The sequence below is a fragment of the Crocuta crocuta genome, unplaced genomic scaffold (assembly GCF_008692635.1).
Source record: "Crocuta crocuta isolate KB4526 unplaced genomic scaffold, BGI_CrCroc_1.0 scaffold247, whole genome shotgun sequence".
Classification (NCBI taxonomy): Eukaryota; Metazoa; Chordata; class Mammalia; order Carnivora; family Hyaenidae; genus Crocuta; species Crocuta crocuta.
Window position 1 is genome coordinate 86,915 of NW_027531910.1, and position 19,676 is coordinate 106,590.

Sequence of the window (19,676 nt, forward strand, 5' to 3'; positions counted from 1 at the left end):
ACTCACACTGTCCCTCTCTCTACCCCTCTCCCACTCACACTGCCCCCCTCTCTCTGCCCCTCCCCCACTCACACTGCCCCCTCTCTCTGCCCCTCCCACTCACACTGTCCCTCTCTCTGCCCCTCCCCCACTCACACTGTCCCTCTCTCTTCTCCTCCCCCTCTCACACTGTCCCCCTCTCTCTGGCCCTCCCCCACTCACACTGTCCCCCTCTCTCTGCCCCTCCCCCACTCACACTGTCCCTCTCTCTTCTCCTCCCCCTCTCACACTGTCCCCCTCTCTCTGGCCCTCCCCCACTCACACTGTCCCCCTCTCTCTGCCCCTCCCCCACTCACACTGTCCCTCTCTCTTCTCCTCCCCCTCTCACACTGTCCCCCTCTCTCTGGCCCTCCCCCACTCACACTGTCCCCCTCTCTCTGCCCCTCCCCCACTCACACTGTCCCTCTCTCTTCTCCTCCCCCTCTCACACTGTCCCCCTCTCTCTGGCCCTCCCCCACTCACACTGTCCCCCTCTCTCTGCCCCTCCCCCACTCACACTGTCCCTCTCTCTTCTCCTCCCCCTCTCACACTGTCCCCCTCTCTCTGGCCCTCCCCCACTCACACTGTCCCCCTCTCTCTGCCCCTCCCCCACTCACACTGTCCCTCTCTCTTCTCCTCCCCCTCTCACACTGTCCCCCTCTCTCTGGCCCTCCCCCACTCACACTGTCCCCCTCTCTCTGCCCCTCCCCCACTCACACTGTCCCTCTCTCTTCTCCTCCCCCTCTCACACTGTCCCCCTCTCTCTGGCCCTCCCCCACTCACACTGTCCCCCTCTCTCTGCCCCTCCCCCACTCACACTGTCCCTCTCTCTGCCCCCTCCCACTCACACTGTCCCCCTCTCTCTGTCTCTCTCCCACTCACACTGTCCCTCTGTATCTGTCACTCTCTCTCTTGGTATCTCTCTCTGTCTCTCTCTTTCTCTCTCAAAATAACTAAACTTAAGGAAACCTAGTTAACTATGCTAATTCCCAACTGGGATATAAACAAGCTTCCAAAAAAAAAAAGGTAACAATAATCATTTTTAAATTCACATCTGGCCATTTCCTAAATAGAAAGGAATAATTATTTAGCAGGATATTTATCAAAATTAGTATTTTAAAAACTAGCATACACTCAGGTTGAAAAGAACAAAATGTGCCTTTTTCGGTCTTTATTTTGCACCCAAATAGTGCTGACTTTTCAGATACTCCAGTTAAATTTAGTTTGTTACTGGAACATGTGAATCATAAAGGCTGTACGTTTAAAAGCATTTTCAGAGAAATTTAGTTTTTGAAATCTCAACCTGGTAAGCAAACCTTTGAAGAAGACTTGAAAAATTTGTTCACAAAAATATAAAGGCAGAAATGACACCTAGGAAAGACTAATGAGCTATCAGTGGTACTCTAAAGTAAATCCTAAGGTGTTAATTATCTCAGATTTCCAGAAGGCTTCTCACCCTTAAGTATGTTCACTTTTTGATTGTGCATTTCATGTTTCTATTTTTGATCATGCATTCCACATCATCTATTAAGCCTTCCCTTTCTAAAGTCCAACCATTTGTGCCAGCGTTACGGATGCTTACATTAGGCCAAGATGACAGTTATAGATGTACTGCAGTTCTATCTTTCTACTGTCCTGTGAATATATTCAGAACATGCAGCAACTCTAACTTCCATACAGAGTATTCAGCAAAGTCTGCTGAATGAATAAGCATACATCATGTAGAGAGTAGGGACAAATCTTACAGCATTTCTGGTGTGCAAGAAAATGACAACCTCATCTTCCTGTTTTCTATTACTCAAATTTAATTTCTATTCTACCACTTGGGAAGATGGTATGGTTTGGTAATTAACATGGTAGCAAAGTGATGAGGGCAGGCCCGTGGAGAACCTGTGATCTCCAAGCCACTGTGCATACCCGACGTGACCGTCACTGAATCAACTGTCATTTTCAGTCCTTGACCTGCTGGATACGCAGCATTAAAAACTGATAAGTGCTCTCTCCTTGAATCATACTACTTCCTTGGCTTCTATAATTTCATCCTCAAAGAGGAAAGTTTTCCTCCTTCATCTCTGGCTACATACTTTTTCCTCCTTTGTGCTCCTCATTCTCAGTACCTAATCATTAAGTGCTGCAGTTCTATGGGATTCAGTTTAATGATCTACTCTATCCCTAGGTAATTCCAACCCCAATTAAAAACTGTATCACAGGCCCAGAGTCTTCTATTATGTCCAAACATACAATAACCTTCTTTCTGACATCTTCATTTAAACATCTCAAAGACAGCTAAAATCTGATATTGCCATAACTGCACTGGCAATTTCCTGACGCATCCATCCCACCTCTCCCCCAAATTGTTTCTCTTGTAGAATTCCTTCCTCAACGAATGGTCCCAACATACACTCAGTTGCATGAAATGTCACCATCACAAACTTGTACAGATATACACCACCATCCATGCACATGTGCCTTCCTCCACACAGCTCTATGGAATGGCACCACCACCTGCGTAGATGTCAGGAGTCACTAGGTTTCTCTCCCTCATTCTCAATATCCATTTCATTACCAAGACCTAAAACTTTTACTTCCTAAACAGAACTTAAATGGTTTCTTCTTTTTCTCTAGCCCCACCTCTCCAGGATGAGCTACAGATCTCTGATCTGAAGCAGAACAATGGACTCCAATGCCTTCCTACACTCAGTGAGTGTTTTCCCCCAATCAAAAGCCATTGCTAGCCTTCCAGGTCCTGTCACTCTCTGATTAAAACTCTTCCTTAATGGCTTCCCACTGTTCTCAGGATAAAGACTGGTATCATGACAGGCCCAGGTATGGTCCTGCCTTTCCTTCCTTCCAGCACCATCTCCCCTAACACTGTCCCTGGCTATCCATCCACCCCTTACCTTGCTGTGGCCATGTTTCCTCACAACATTGCACTGGACCTCTGCATATGATTTCTTTCTCCTTCACTTGAAGCATTCTCTATCCTCCGGCTTTCACCTCATTAACTCATCTCATCCTTCAGACCCCTAACCCCACTTTCTCAGGGAAGGCTTCCTCACCACCTCCTCAGAGCAGGTCAAAACCTTTTTCACAATTTTCATAACACCACAAACCTCCTCTTCTCAGCAATTAGTTAAACTGCAATTTTACCCTTTTTAATGAGATATTTGATGAATGCCCATCTCTTCTACTACAGTGTCAGCTCCAAGACGATAAAGAACTGATTTGTTTTCTTTACCACTGACTCATCAGCATCTGGCACAGTGCCTGATTTCCCAACAGACACCCAGTAACTATGTGTTGAATGAGCATTCTTGACAGAACAGAATAATATTAATGAGAAAACTGGCAATGCTTCTATAAGCATATTCAAGAAGCAACAGCAACACAAAAATCTTTCATAGTTTTCATCCTGAAAGGTGAGCACGGAGGAGGATGGGGTTCACCCAAGCAGATCAGGTGTGGCCCATGAGTCAAAGCTGCTTATTAGCATTAGAGGCTGAGAGACTGAGTAGTGGAAATCATAGGTGGTGGTCAAAATGAGATTGTCTACATTCTTGTTACCCCCACACCCAGGGTGAGGTGATAATGGGAAGAAAGCTTGCTCTCCTCAATGAAAAAAGAGAAACCATTTGCTCCCCAGGCTCTCCTGCTTCCACTTAAGAATAACCTTAATGCTAGATAGTAAACATTTACTGAGTGCTTACCTTGTACTGGCAAGGAAACTTACATACATTATTATACCTGATCCACATTTATACTGCAGAAAAGGTATAATTGTCCCACGGTACAAATGAGGACACTCAGTTCAAGGAGATAAATAACTTTCCCAAGACCAAATAACCAGTAAATGAAAAAATCAGGATTCATCCTTAAGGCTGTCTGTCTTCAAAGCCATTCTATTGATACACTCCCACCGCTGCAGCTGTGGCTGCACAAAGAAAGGCAGCTGCAAACAGCCAAAACATGCTGGCTGTGGAGGCCCTAAGTGGCTAGTGAACAATGTAATGCAAAAGCAGTTTTAATATCACTAGTCATCAAGAAGGGCCAGAGCAGCCCGAAGCAGTAACAACAGCAGGGAATAAGTCGGATGTGGCGTGTGTAGCGCATGAGAAGCATATGTGAAGGCTGGATCCCAGAAGAACAGTTCTCCACTATGGGACCCTGTTCTGCTCTGTACCCTCTGGCAGGGAACAGTGAACCAAGGAGAGCTAAGGGCTGGTGCTGATGCTAGAGGGCCTTGGCCAGACATGTGTTGTTTTGTTTCCAAAACAAAAGTAATGGAAACTCATCCTAGAACTTTTCTTTGCTACACCAGTGGCAAGAGAAACACTTGATTTTAGAAGCACCTGGGCAGCTCAGTTAGTTAAGCATCCGACTCTTGGTTTCAGCTCAGGTCATGATCTTGCAGTTTTGTGAGTTCAAGTCTTGTGTCGGGCTCTGCACTGACAGTGCTGAGGAGCCTGCTTGGGGTTCTCTCTCTCTCTCTCTCTTTCTCTCTCTCTGCCCCTCCCCCACTCATAGTGTCTCTGTCTCTTTCAAAATAAATAAACTTAAAAAATTTTTTTAATTGATATAAATAAAATTTGAAAGTGTGTGTTGTTATTAAAATACCCAGCTTGGGAAAATATACAGATAAAATTACTGGACTCTCCTTTACTGCACAGGCTTAAAGGGTTTTGTATGTATGTGTGTTTTTAAATAAAGTATGTATTACCTGACAAAGAGGATTAGGAGGAGTCAGACATACATGATACTGGAGGTTGCCTAGAAATCAGTATTTCCTGAAAGCATGTTTATATACAGAACCTTTACTAGGTTTTGTGTATAAACATCTATACACATCCAAAAGAATCAGAAGGCCGGTGGAAAAATGCATTATGAGACTAAGAAAGGAGAGAGTGAGGTAATGGAGGCCATGTTTTTTAAAGATAACATTCCAGCAGCATCCACAGGAAGGGGTGGAACAAAACAGAAAGCAGCACAGAGAGACCAGTAAAGAAGCTGCAGTACTGAGTATATGAATCAGAAGAGGAGCCACCAGATCTGAAGGAGAGAGAAGGACTCGCAAGATACCAGAAAGGAGAAACAGAGGGGCCCTGATCAGTGAATATTAAGATAGCACACTAGTTATCGGCAAATAAAGTCAGATGCACAGGAAATATAGTAATATTTTAATTTTACACTGACACACAGCTCCTTTAACCCACATTTGCTGAGCAGAGTGCTAAGCACTGCTGGTACAAAGTCAGAGAAGATCAGTATTTAAGTGTTTGCAAAGAAATATACAGATGCAGAACGGAGGCTCCCCAGGACGGCCAGGGACTGGGTATAACTACAAATGGGTACAAGTGTTAGCTGGGACCCAATGGAGGAGTTACTAAGATTAGAGGGCTGCAAGCAATCAGCAGAGGGGAGGAGTGGGAAGGGACAAGAGCAGGGAAGGAATGTGTCTGTTGTGCAAAATGAGCAGCTCCCACCGAGGAGACATATACCCAGGCGTTTCATCAGTTACCTCCCTTGAGTGAGCCAGCTTGAGCCGATTGGAGCTGAGGACCTGTGTAGATGCCCTCTGAGTTGCCCTAACATTACTGTTAGGTCATTCTAATACTAAGATCTCCAATGGGTGGGGTTTTCCAATTTTTATGAGCATACAGTGTATGCACTGGCATGTGGACATGCTAGGTATGTGGAGCTGAGCCGAAGTGCCTCAGTAACAAAGTATGTATAAATTCCTTCAAGTGGCAAGTTCCCTGCCTCTAGTACACTAAACAAAAGCTTCTTGCACTAACCCTAAAAGAAGACAGTTCTTTGAGAACCATTTCCTTGTCTCTTTACTTGCTGCAAATGATAAAAAACTTTTTGTTCAAACCAAAAGACTCAGTCTGGTCCCCAATAGGCAGACCTTTTGTGTTTGATGATGCAAGGGAACTTTCTGGGGTGATAGAAATGTTCTAAATGTGGATTGTGTTAATGGCTGCACAACTCTATATAAATTTACTAAAAATTATTGAAACTGTACTTCAATACAGTCAGTTAACTTTATGGTATACAAATTATCTCTCGGTAAAACTATTCTTCAAAAACAGTAAGAGCTGCTGAAGAGGAACAGTAATACAGGGTATGGAGAATTGTGAGTGGAGGCGGGGCTGGTCGGTAGGCGGCAGTTTTAAAATAGGGTGATCACAGTGGGCTTCACTGAGAAGGTAACCTCCGAGCGAAGGCCTGAGGAAGGTGAGGGCGTGAGCCCGGGGATAGCCAGAATGAGGTGCACTCCAGCCTCAGAGCCTGAACCTATGTGCACAAGTTCTAAAGCAGAAAAGGCCAGTGAGACCAGAGCAGGAGTGCATAGGTGAGGACAGGGAATAAGAGGGAGGATAGATGGTGCAGAGGATATTGGTTCTTGGTACAGAAGTTGTTGCAGTTTGGAGCAAAAGAGTAACACGCCCTACGTCAGGTGTTGTTGACGGATCACTCTGGTCACTGCAGTGAGGAGAATCAGTGCAAGGCGCAGGAGACCCAATGGGAACCTGCTGCAGTAAGTTAAGCAAGAAGTGATGCTGACGGGGCTAACAGTGGCAGCAAGGATGTGGTGAGGTGGTAAGAAATGGTCAGATTTGGGGGATACTGAAGGTAGAGCAACAGGACTTCCTTGCTGCTTGGATAGGAGTTGTCAGAGAAGGAAACCAAGGATGGCTCCAAGGTTTGGGGCTTGAGCAACTAAAGATGCCTAGATGGGGTAAGTTTGCAGGAATCAAACTTAAAAGCGTGTATCAGGAATTCTGTCACTCTGCTATATTATATATGTCAAAATCACTTCCCATAAGTTTGGCAACTTCTAAAGATCATCATCACTCTAGGGTGAGTTTCCTTCCAATACATTCATCAGTTATTGGCCATGCAAAATGTAGAAATGTTTATTTAAAATCCTGACTCTTGGTGTCCCTTGTATCCTGAGGATGGCTGAACAGCTTTTCTTCTATAATTTCTCAATTATACTTCTAATGACATTAGACTTAACCTGCCTGGAAAGGTGCTGCTGGCTTGCTGGTCCAAGCTAAGTAATAAAAGTGCAGTGACACCAAATGGCAGTCACTCATCTCTGAGCAATTCTTCCTAAAGGATCCGGGCTGAGCTGGAAAAAGGCCCAATCGATGGATGTTGGGATATTTTAAAAAAAATCTACCTCCTATAAAAAGATCAACATTGGAGCAAAATTCATGAAGCATCACAAGGAAGTGCCGAAATTCAAGATCAATCTCTCTGGTGAGTTTTCTCCTTGAGAGAGCTGCTATACAGAGATGAAGGTAGGAAAGGCTGAATTCCTATCTAGAGATTTAAATAATCCTCTCATTTCATGAAATGCAATTTTTCCTTCTTTCACTTCTAAATTTATGTGCGTGTGTGTTTGATTCTCTCCATTTATTCTGCACATTTGGCCACCAGACTTCTCTATGTGATCATTATCATTAATACGTGAGTTAGAAATACAAATTAGACTCAGCAGCTGTGCCCAAGGCCATTACTTCCTATAATTTGGCACAGATGGCCAAAAAGATGATTTTGGCAGAATGGCCAAATGCTAACCACCTAATGAGCCTGCAGCCTCAAAACTAACTGATGGTAAATGAATTTTACAGTTATCTTCACCCCTCTCCTTTCTCTTACTCCCTCCCATTCTGTCTCTCCTTTATTCTCTCTCATTCTCACTTATTCTCTCCCTCTCTCTCTCTCCCCTCCTCCTGTCCTTCACATAAGAGGCAGAAACATATACCCTAACTCCATTTTTGGCAAAGTTGTAAACAAAGCATTTTACCTGATTTTCTAGAATGTAGCTCAATACAACAATTACAGTTCTGAAATGGACATTCCTTTCAGGTCAAAAGACCTTTTTCCTCAACTCATAACATTCATATTAAATACTTTCTGGGGGTGAGGGAAGGGAAGCTTTCCTGCAACAGGAATTAAGCTGGTTTGTCCTAACTCGGTGTCAGAGAAACCAGCAAACACTTATAATGATGATTAAATTAGCAGGGGCAAATATATAAGTATGGTATGTGACTTTCATTCATACACTGATACACCTCAAAATGACTTCTCTCAAAGTTTTAATTAGCCAACATTGTCACCATGCAAAACCCTGATCATTTTCATAGATGTCTAAAATTCACTTATAGGGGCGCCTGGGTGGCTTAGTCGGTTAAGCGTCCGACTTTCGCTTAGGTCATGATCTCGCGGTTCGTGGGTTCAAGCCCCGCGTCGGGCTCTGTGCTGACTGCCAGCTCAGAGCCTGGAGCCTATTTCAGAGTCTGTATCTCCCTCTCTCTCTGACCCTTCCCTGCTCACGCTGTCTCTCTCTCTCTCTCTCTCCTAGAAATAAATAAAAATATAAAAAAAATGAAATTCACTTATAATTCCACGAGCTGTCTAATGGCAAGTTTATTTCCTTATCTATATATGGGTGTTTAACAATTTGTCTATCTTCCCCAATTGCCTAATAATACAAATATTTTGATGCTTTAAGTTCATGACAGTTAAGAAGGTCACAAAATGCCCTTTCCTTAGGCACAAAAGATACACACACAGTCACACTATTTCAGCCTATTTCAGTCTCTAAGAACAGAGTATTACATTTAAAAGCCTATTAAAAACCTGCAGAGCACTTTCTGAACCCTTCCAAAAATAAAGAGCAAATGACAATTCAAAACTGTAACTTCTCTGCTCCCAAAATCCTGCCACAAAGATCTTATACTATTCTGCTGCAGTTCACTATTGACCTGTGAGATCAATGACGCAAAATTTCATGCACAGGAGAAATAGCATTTTCCATTTGGCTCATATAATTCCATGTAATCACCATCAATGGTCTAAATCTAAAAAGGTATAAACTAAAAGCATCTGATTTTATCTTATGAAGGCATGTACATTTTTAAAATCCATCTAACAACTTCGATGTTGGACGTTACAATGAGGACATTTATAAAGATGCTTTCCACAGCAATACACTTGATTAGTTGTACACAAATTTGCGTGGAAATTTATAACTTCTCTATTTTAGCAGGGAAGATATTAATCACACGCTGTGACTTCTATTACAAAGATGGGGCACTTGTTTGGTAACGAACTGCCTGCAATACCTAAAGGTCTGTTGAGTATCCAGAGAGTTGTGTGACCTCAGAACTCATCTGACTTGCTATTTTGAGTGTGAAAGAGAAGAGAGCTGAGCCCCAGATCCAGGTGGCATGGATAATTCTAGGGGGGGTACAAATAAGAAAAAGAGTGTGAGGAGGCCACTGTGCTCTAGACTTGCACCTCCCAAATTAGACCTACCATGAGAATCACTCAGGGAGTTTTTAATACGCAGTGGCTCAGCACCAACGCAGATTCAAACACAATAAACACAGAGGCTCCAGGAATCTACATTATTAAAACAATTCCAGGTCATTCTGAGGATCACCCAGTTGCAAACCTCCAGGATCATTTGTAGAACAGTGATAATATACAATATTCTAAAACAAGATCCCAGAATGTATGATTTTCTAAAGCAACATTCCAGAATGACCACTCAAAGGCACTACCAGAGCATTTTTAACATAAACAGAGCATTTTAAAAATATATTAGTTTGTTCTCATGACTCTTAATGTTATCTCCAGTTTATATAGAAGGAGACACAGACTTCTGAAGTCAAGCCTCCCCAGGCAGAACTGAAAAAACCCAAGGCATCTGACTCTGAGTGCCCTTGCTCTCCCAAACCATGTCACTGTGCCTGCTCCCAGCATCACTGTCACCTCACTCCACAGAAATACTACCAGTGAGGGATTTTCTGTTCTCTTCTGTGAGAAGAGCCTTGAGAAAAGGCCTTATCAACTCTGGTGCTGCCATTTAGGAAGCCTGGAAGTTGGCCAGGGAGGGAAAAGCAGCTGACTCCTATGATCCTCCTTCCTGGCTGAGATACTGGCAGGCGTCATGCCATCACAGAGAAAGACCCTCTCCTGAAACTGTCAATACACTCCCATCCCTGAGGTCAACCATGAGGCTCCAGATAAGGAGAGGCACCTGATCCTAAAAAAAACCTCTTGAGTCACTGAGACCGAGCTTCCTAAATACCCTGGTTAACAGTGCATCCAATCCATTAGGTGGGCTCACTTAACACTGAGATACAAGAAGTTTTCTTACATCCTTCCCTTTATCTCTTAACTAAAAAAAAAAAAAAAGAGAGAGAACAGTAACCAACAACTGCTGATTGAAACACTGAAAGTTCACATATGAACAAAAAATGATGGCAATAAAATTCTCAAGCAATCACAAGATAGGGTTTTTCAAAAAGAGGTCAAAACAGAGGAAGCAGAAGAACTCTAATAATACAGTGACCAAAAAGAAAAATACAGTGATCAAGGCACATAGTTAAAGGGTCTGGGAATTTTATGTCCCATTAGGTCCAGAGGTAAAGAAGATCTTCAGTTTCACAGATAACAGGTAGTGCTTTGGGTACTACATAGTTAAACCATGTAAACTATCCTCCTGTCCTAATTCCATGCTTACCAAACCGTTAGAGCCAGGAGAGAATGTGCTGGCCAAAGAATTTCGCCCACATCGGCAAACCCATTGACAGTTACATACATCATATATATTAATATTTCATTTTAAAGCAATCAACACAATGTAACAATAATAAATTAACTGTAGACTTCTGGTGAGCAACACTGATTGAACACCATGAAACACTGAAATCAAAAATGGACAACTTTGTAAAAGACTACAAGGTCAGAGAAGGGAAATTTATCATAAACCCCTACAGATGACACTAAGATTCACAAATCAGCACTTCAGTAAAGCGTCTAATTAAATGCTGTGTAGAAAGCCCTAAGGGGTTGTGCATGAGTTTCTCATATGACATTTGATCAATTAGGAAACTCTATCTGTAGGTGATATTAAATACCTTCAAGAAATGATAAATAGCTTTGACCCAAAGCTAAAGAAGATAAGCTGTGCCCAAATTAAATCAGATGGTAGGTAATTAATGTTTTCATAGAAGAAAGAACCAAAACCTTCATTCCATATTTCTTTAGGCTTTGACTTCTCAAAAAACCAATCAGCCATATCGTGGACATCAGTCTGGGAAAGACTAGTGAATCCTCAAAGCCGAAGGGTTATTGGATTATATCTACACTACTGCCTATCACAGAGACAGCATTAAAAAAATGTCTCCTTTCAGGGAATGTCAGAGTAGATGAGGAAGCAAGTCAAAGAGGGACTCTACCAAAATAAATCTCTTCCACTCAGATATCTACCTCAATTATGAACCTAAATTTCTAAAGTAATAACCATAGCTGTCGCTTGGGGACTGGTTGAGAATATCTTCATGTTTAAAGGAGACTTTTTTTAACTTTTTATTTATTTTTGAGACAAAGAGACAGATCATGAATGGGGAAGGGACAGAGAGAGAGAGAGGAAGACAAAGAAACAGCCTCCAGGGTCTGACCTGCCAGCATAGAGCCCAAGGCAGGGCCTGAACCCACGGACCATGAGATCATAACCTGAGCCGAAGTTGGACGCTCAACTGACTGAGCCACCCAGGCACCCTGAAGGAGATGTTTTTCTTAGTAATATGATTTCCTAACTTTGCTGGTCTATGAATTCAATGCAAACACAAGATCTCGCACTGATGCCATCTTGGTTACTGTATATTTCATTACAGAATCCACACTTCACTGTAATTGATACCCACTTTACATCAAACCTCTTTGAATTTAATTTAACTATGCTCTCTTCCAGATCCATAGCAATAAAAGAAACAGGTAAAGGACATCCTATCGTTGATAATCAATCACAAATTTAACATTAGCAATTCCCTAAGCCATTTTTATTTCAGATATATGAACTAATATTACTCACCAACTCCTAAAAATACACATGAATTATTAAATTGCAACACAGTTAAACACTGAAATAAGTACACACATACATACATAACACACCAGAGCACACATAGCACATGAAATAGTATTTTCTGTAAAGATGTGCTTTGTGATTGATGGTAGGATAAAAATAAAATTCAGCTTGGTATATGGATTCCTAAAATTTACTATTCACGTTACCGTCCCATAAGTGATTTTTGTTATCACTGCCACAAAAGTGGCACAAAAGGTCCCACTGATGTCCGGACTGCTCCAAGACCAGGAGCAATGCGGGATGACCTTGAAAAAAGTCCAGACACACTGACCTCATCCGTACTCCTAGGTAGTCAAAGAACTAGATGATGTGAAAAAGTAGAAAAATTACCATTTGTGAGGAGGAGTTGTTGCTTGGTGGGAGTGGGGGAAGGCAGATAGTGGTACAGAGAACAAAGGGAAAAAAAAGACTTAACTAGAAAGTATTCTCCTCAGGAAGCCTTTAATCCTATCTGACTTGAAAGTGAAGTTGAGGAGTTTCTTCTTTGAGCCTGGGGAGCTTTTGACCTTTTCATAAAATTTACATAATTCCCCATGAAGGGAAACCCCCTAGCTGTCTAGAAGAATGTAGGCAACCATACCTTGACCTCACAGAAAGGCTAGGAGGTCTATACCTACCAGGTCCTGGATGCTGCTATTATTAATTCCACAGGGGACACAAGGGGGTAGCTCTGAGCTTTTTATACAGGGGACCCCTGAGGAGAGCCTATTATAGAGCCATCAGTGAGCTGCCTAGGCAGGAGGAAAGGGACCCTCCCTCCTTTTTCCTGTGGCCAGGCTGAGCCTCAAGGAAGAGTAGAAAAGAGGGCAAAATAGCTTGCCAGAGAGGAAAGAGACAAGATACAGGTCCCTCTCCCTAGGGGACCCACCCAAGCAGCCCACCACTCACTCAAAACTCCATTACACTAATAGCTCCTCTGTAAGGCTGGCAGACCAAATTAGGACATTTTATATGGTACATGAAACATACGTGTATCCTGCCCTCATTTGGGGGAAGGCAAAGAGGGGGGACAGTATGGAGAGGCAGGAGGAATTAGGAAGCACCAAGCTTTTATTATGCACCAGGTATTATGCTAGATGGTTTTTTTAATGCATATTTTATTTAATCTCAGAATAGCCCTACAGTCTAGGTAATAGAATTCTCATGTTACAGATGAGGAAAATGGGACCTGAAGGGGATACGTAGCCAGACTGTAGATAACAGAGCCAGGAAGTGTCAGATTTAGTATTCACATCCAGGCCGCCAGGCTCGGGTTCCGTGGGCTGAGCCATGCTACCCTGCACATACAAGTGAAGAACTAGAACTCATAAATAATAAGGCTTCTAAGTAACGATTTAAATGAAGTACCAGAACTTATGCCATAAAGAATTGCAAAATGCCTCCTCCACTGCTCCTGGAGTCTGTCCCATTACACTGAATGTGTTCCCACTGAAGCAGTCATCCAGGATGGGACTAGTTATTCGATCAATATCCTGTGTGCCAAACCGGTTGTGGGGTTGGTGGGGGGAAGCGGTGGTGGAGAGTCGGGGAGCCCTGGAGCCCTGTTTCTAAGTAGTTGGAATTGGTTCATCTGGCATGAAAAGAGGAATATATTATGCCTCAAATAAACATGTAGGAGAAAGTCAAGAGTCTAAGAAAACTGCCAAAGATTTTCCTTCTTCATTTAAAAATCATCTTATCAGATCGGTAATTTCAACCTTGCAAAACTAATTTAGACAAAGTTACAGCCTTCTGTGGTTTTGCCATATGCGGAACTAATCTGACTCCAAGGCAAGTTTGCAAAACTGTTTTTATATATAGTTCTTTTAAACATCTTACCAAAATTTATAGTGCTGTATGTCCAAACCAACTTAAATTCAATGCATTAATGCATTTCAGTATGTATATGAGACAAGGCAAGAACAACAACAAAAAAAACTAATGAAGTTAAGTTCAGCACTTCCTCAGCTTAGGAAAGATCTCAGCAAGAAGGGAATGGGAATGAACAACCTGCTTAGATGAGACAGGACCAGGAAAAGATGAATAAAAGGAATTCCATCTATTAATCCTCAGTAAGAGGGAAAGTAAGACGTTCTGAGATAAATTCACAAGTTCTAGCCTCCACCCTGGAAGAAATTCTGAAATAACATGAGTCAGTTATATAAGGACAAGGAAAGGAGAGTAAGGTACTACCTAACACAGAGATTATCTCCACTGGTCTACAATCTCTGACACCAAAAAGCTAAGTAAGAAAGATGGACTCCTCAGGGCGCCTGGGTGGCTCAGTCGGTTAAGCGTCTGACTTTGGCTCAGGTCATGATCTCACAGTTTGAGGGTTCAAGCCCCGCGTCAGGCTCTGTGCTGACAGCTAGCTCAGAGCCTGGAGCCTGTCTTCAGATTCTGTGTCTCCCTCTCTGACCGTCCCCTGCTCCTGCTATCTCGATCTCTCTCTCAAAAATAAATAAAACATTTTAAAAAAAGAAAGAAAGAAAGGTGGACTCCTCACATCATTGGCTCAGAATATTATCCATTACTCGCTGCATATATCTGTGAAGAGCAAATCATCATACTGGATTATATAGGACTTGGTGGGGGTTAAAATCCCCCCAACTTTAAAGCAAACTCCTATCATGCCAAGAGTCCTCAGTGCTAGATTCTAGCTAGCTATGACATGTATCCCATTACCTTGTGCCTACCATCCCACCCACTCACTGCAGATCTAGTAAATGAATCCAAATCTTTCTGCTTGCTTGTCACATCTTTTTTTTATATCTTCATTCAGGTCACAAAACTACTGATCTAATCAAGACCAAGAACAGAGTACATTTATTTGTCACCCTGGGTTTGAGTGTCTATTTTCAAATAGCTAGCAAGCAGCTTACATTTCTCCTCACTTGTCCCACAGATATGAGACTTCATCAAAGGTGTATCCAACATCACAATGTGCATCTGCAAGAGACTCCCTGACCTCTAAATCTATGGCCCAGCTAAGAGAAAATATCTCCACTGACATGTTCTTCTCCTCTTATCTAATTTGTACAATCTCCTGCCCATTCTTGGAAATCCAGATATCGTCCAACTCCAACTGAATTCATGTAAAATATCTATGTACACTTTCCTTCTACAGAAAAGTGGTATCAGGAGAGGAAGTTATGTGCCAGATGCTGAATGTTAAGAATACGGACATACTGGGGTACCTCGGGGTTGAGCAAACAACCTTTGATTTTGGCTCAGGTCACAATCCCAGGGTTTCTAGCCTGGCGTCAAGCTTTGTGCTAAGCGAGAAGCCTGCTTGGGATTCTCTCTTTCTCTTTCTCCCTCTGTCTCTCTCCCCTGCCTGTGTTCTCCCTCTCTAAAATAAAATTTTAAAAAACTTTTTTAAAGAATACAGACACACCACAATAGTTAATGAGTATTTACTGTGTACCAGACTCTGCATAGAGAACACAGTATTTGATTCATCCCTTGCCCTTATTTTAGTCTTTAAGAAGAATCAGTACTATGCTCTCCAAATTCTCGTCTGTGTCTACAACTCTCTCCTAATATCCTTCACCCCTCTGTCTTCCTCTACCAGCTGCCACATACCCCTACTTCCATGTTCTTGCTGCACTCTATCTTGGAGACCATATTTCTGACCACACAGCTGTGTCATCCCTTCAGCAACAACGATGAGCTCATCAATATTAGATAACACGAGCATCCTCCTCTCAACTCACACTTCCAACTGACTGTCTCTTCCTTTCTATCTCTCCGTTTATTAGAATCAGACCCAGCCATCAAGGTCCAGCACTAATCCTCCTCCACAGGAATAATCTGACCTCTACAATCAGCATACTTTTTCATTTTTTCCTGTATCTGTGTTTCTATGGAATCTGGTATCTCTATCGTAGCATTTAATACACAACTGCCTCAAAATCACGATTATGTACATGTCTCTAACTTCTGTTAGGTAATAGGCAGAGGAGAGGTGTGAAGTGAGAAGAGCTGCTAAGGTTTGAAGTTGTCTTTCATTGGTCTGGTTTAACTTCACACAGTCTCTGATTCTCTATCTATACCATGGAAATCAGATCCCTACTTTATAAGGATGTTAGGGAGACAATATAGAAAGTAGTCTTCCAAACAGGGAAAACATGGAAGAAGCTGGAAACGTGGAAACTACCAGGAACAGGAAGTTTGTTTGCTCTGAATCCTTGAGGGCAGAGCTGCCCTCCCCACAGCACCAAGCTAAGACTTTGTTACATTAGTATTAAGCAACATCTCCATAGCTCTTTACTAGAGGTGCAACATATTTCCATGAATTGAAAATTGAAATGCATTTACTATTAAAGCATCCTTCTAGAAGGAGATTTTAAAATAAGAGAACTCTTAGAAGGCACTGTTCAAATCTTGGCTTTCTTTTTTCTTTAACTATAGCTTTTTGGATCCACAAAAGAAATGACATAAAATAATTGCTTTCTGGCCCCACCAGGTCTCCTTCAGTGAAATCCACTGACATCTCTGTAGTGTTAGTAGAAACATGAGAAAATGGCAGCTTCTCAAAAGGTATTTGATTTATTACAAGATGCTGTTATGTAAGAAGTAAACAGTATCTTCTATGTCAGTATGCTAGAAGTGAAGATCCTTTGGAGTTCTGTTTATGTTTTTTTTTCCGCCTTTAGAATACTGCAGTATTCTGTGGTGCCTTTTAGCTAATTACCTAAAGTCTTAATAAGAGGTTTTCACTAAAAGGCTCGGGATACTCTTTTTTCTTTTTTTAATTTTTTAATGTTTATTTATATCTGAGAGAAAGAGACAAAGCGTAAGCGACAGAGGGGCAGAGAGAGGGGTAGGCAGAATCTGAAGCAGGCGCCAGGCTCTGAGCTGTCAGCACACAATCCCTACATCGGGCTTGAACTCATGAGCCATGAGATAGCGACCTGAGCTGAAGTCCAACGCTTAACCAACTAAGTCAGCCAGGTGCCCCAGGATGCCTCTATTTCTGACCAACTTTTTATTCTACCTCTTCCTACAATGACAGGTACTTGACCTCCTTTTTCTATACTTTATAGTATATACCCCCCCCCAAAAAAAAAATGAAGCCACACAAGAAGTTTTAAATTATAAATGCTTTTGTTTCACCAGATTAAAAAAAAATCCTTTTTTGGAACACTTTGTATTATTTTATTTTCTCTGAGGTATGAGAGACTGAGGAACCCTAAAAAACAAACTTGGACCTGTTTATTGAAGAAAGGATATGGCACATTTTTTAGACTTACTATCAAAACCATAAAACCCCTAATCACTCTTATAATGATGGATGTATTTGTTCACATTAGTATTCTGTAAGAGAAAAATAGTTAAGAATTGAATGAGAACTCAGTAGCAATGTATTGCAACTGGCAGGCCACAGGCCACATGTGGCCCAAATACATTTTTAATACAGTCCTTATAGTTTATAAAATTAAGGACACTTCACATAAAAATACGTAAGCTTCTGTTTCCCTTGTTTTACAGCCAGGGTGGTAACAATCAGCTACAGGCAAGTTGGAGCTGCCCTGTTTATAGTGGTTTGTATGTTCCATAGCCCCCAATCCACAACCCCTTCTTCCACATGGTGGGACCACTGGGCCTGCTCCCCTCCTTCATCTTACCTGTGCACTGGAAATGCAGACACAGTGTTTTTTGTTTTGTTTTGTTTTGTTTTTTTAAGGCAAAGAACCTGGATCCAGAAAGGGCTTCCCCATTCACTAGCTCTGTGACCTTCCACAAGCTCTGAGTCTTGAGGTCCCTCAGTTTTAAACAGAAGCTAATCCCTTGACTTCATAAGGTGGTTGTGGGGGATAAAAAATAAGAGTAGGAAAAGTACTTTGAAAACTGCAATATAAAATATTGGTCATCTTTATTCATTTCCCAGTCCCCGCTCACTTACATAAATCCCCTCTATTTGCCTCAGCTATTACTGGCTTCCTTGCTCCTCATAGTATTACTCTGAATGACACAGTTTAAAATCTAAATAAAAAGAATTTGATATATTTCCTTGCCTCATTTAATAAGAGGTAAGATGATGAACAAATATCAAAGAAAACAAAACGCATTATTGAATGTCAGTGGATCTTTACTAGGTCCTTTCTGTTTGTAATGAAGGTATGAAATTAGTACAAAGTGTAATTGCTGGATTGCTAATCCCTTCAAAGGCTGTTTTAAGTTCACCCACTAGGCACCTGAGGCCTCAAACTAAAACTCACAGCCCTTTCATTATGGGTTCCTATGAGATATGAGCACTAATCTCCTTGGGCCTCACCCAGTGCTCCGGTAAAAAATCTGATCCAACAGGAAAAAAAAAAAAAAAAGGATCTATAAAGCTTTCTCTGTGCCTCCCTCCTCTCAACATTTCAATATAAGCTCCAAAACCTTAGGCTCTGCAGCAATAAGCCATGGCACAAATTTTACACCTGTATCTATCAACATACAGATATATGTAAAAACAAAAAACAAAAAAAAGTAAGAACCTTGAAATAAAACAGAATCTTCTCACAAATGGGCAGAGGTGCCGACAACTGTGGGCAAATGATGCAGTGCCCACAGAAATGTTAGCAAAGATTTTTGCTGTGAATGTTCTCTCCTTACACTAGGAATTCATTTATATATTCCTGTTCTGGTTCATTTACAATAGATCACCCTTGTGTGGAGAACCACAACTAATTCCTCCTATACTTTTAATGTTAAGATAATCATGCCTGAGTGAACTGTAAGATATAATGTGGAATTAGGAAAGGGGATTTTCACTGGACTCATTGTTCTTTATAAGATCTCCAAAATTGGGGTAATTTATGATTCAAGGCACAATCCGTTGAAAAATCCGTCTGACGAATCCGTTTTGAAGCATACCATATAACGCATTACCGCCTTCCCTGAAGTTGAATGAAACCATACCCAGAATCATATTAACGGTTGCCAAATTACCACATGGTCCTCAGTGTGTATTTTATTTTTAAAAAACGTAATAAATAACATTATTTTTTTAAAAACTACTTCTTTCAATAGATGGCCCAAGGCTGATGTTTAAGCAAGTCTCCTTGGCAACCAAGGAGCACAGTACGTCTCGGGCTGGGGGAAGGGGAGAAGACGGGGGAGCTGTTGGTAGAATAAGTAAAGGGAGTAGTAATTGCTCCCGCTAGACGACGCTGGTAGAGCCGCACCGGCCGCATGCCCCTGAAATTTCAACTCCGGTCTCGCCCCGAACGGCGCACCAGCGGCCGCCCACCCCCTCCCTCCGGTCCGCAGGCACCTACCCCCAACAGGTTACAAGGAGAGACTGGCTTACCCGATGGGGTGAGCGGTCTGCTGGGTTATGTATGTACCCGAGGCGGCAGCGCAGGCACCGGGCGCTCCCTGATGCACCACGGCTCTGCTTCTCCCCACGATGCTGAGGTTAAGAGAAACCGCAGTTGGCTTCGCACTGTCGGTTTGGGGATGCAGTTGCGAAGACAGAGTGCTAGCGTGTATCTTGTGTGTGTGCGCGAGCGCGTGTGTCAGTGAGTGAGCGTGTGTGTGTGTGTGTGTGTGTGTGTGCGCGCCCGCGCGCTCCCGGACTCTCCCGCGGGGAAACACTGTTTGCTAGTAAATAAAAAGCAGCAGCCAGCACCGCAGGTGGCGCGTCCCGGCTCGCTCTGCCCCAGGTTGCCGCGTCCGCCTGGAGAAGCACCTCGGCGGACCCCGGGGCGGCCTCAGACCGTGAAGCGGCTCC

At 42.5% G+C, this 19,676-nt stretch overlaps 1 protein-coding gene across 1 annotated transcript in view; it reads right to left on the bottom strand.

The window, feature by feature from the left end:
• The window catches only part of LOC144240388 (kelch-like protein 32), a gene marked incomplete at its 3' end in the record, with an annotated part of 90,498 nt that extends 70,855 nt beyond the window's left edge, over nt 1–19,643 (bottom strand). Inside the window, exon 1 of the mRNA XM_077774692.1 lies at nt 19,254–19,643. The remainder of the gene's footprint in view (nt 1–19,253) is intronic.
• Nucleotides 19,644–19,676: the final 33 nt, after the last annotated feature.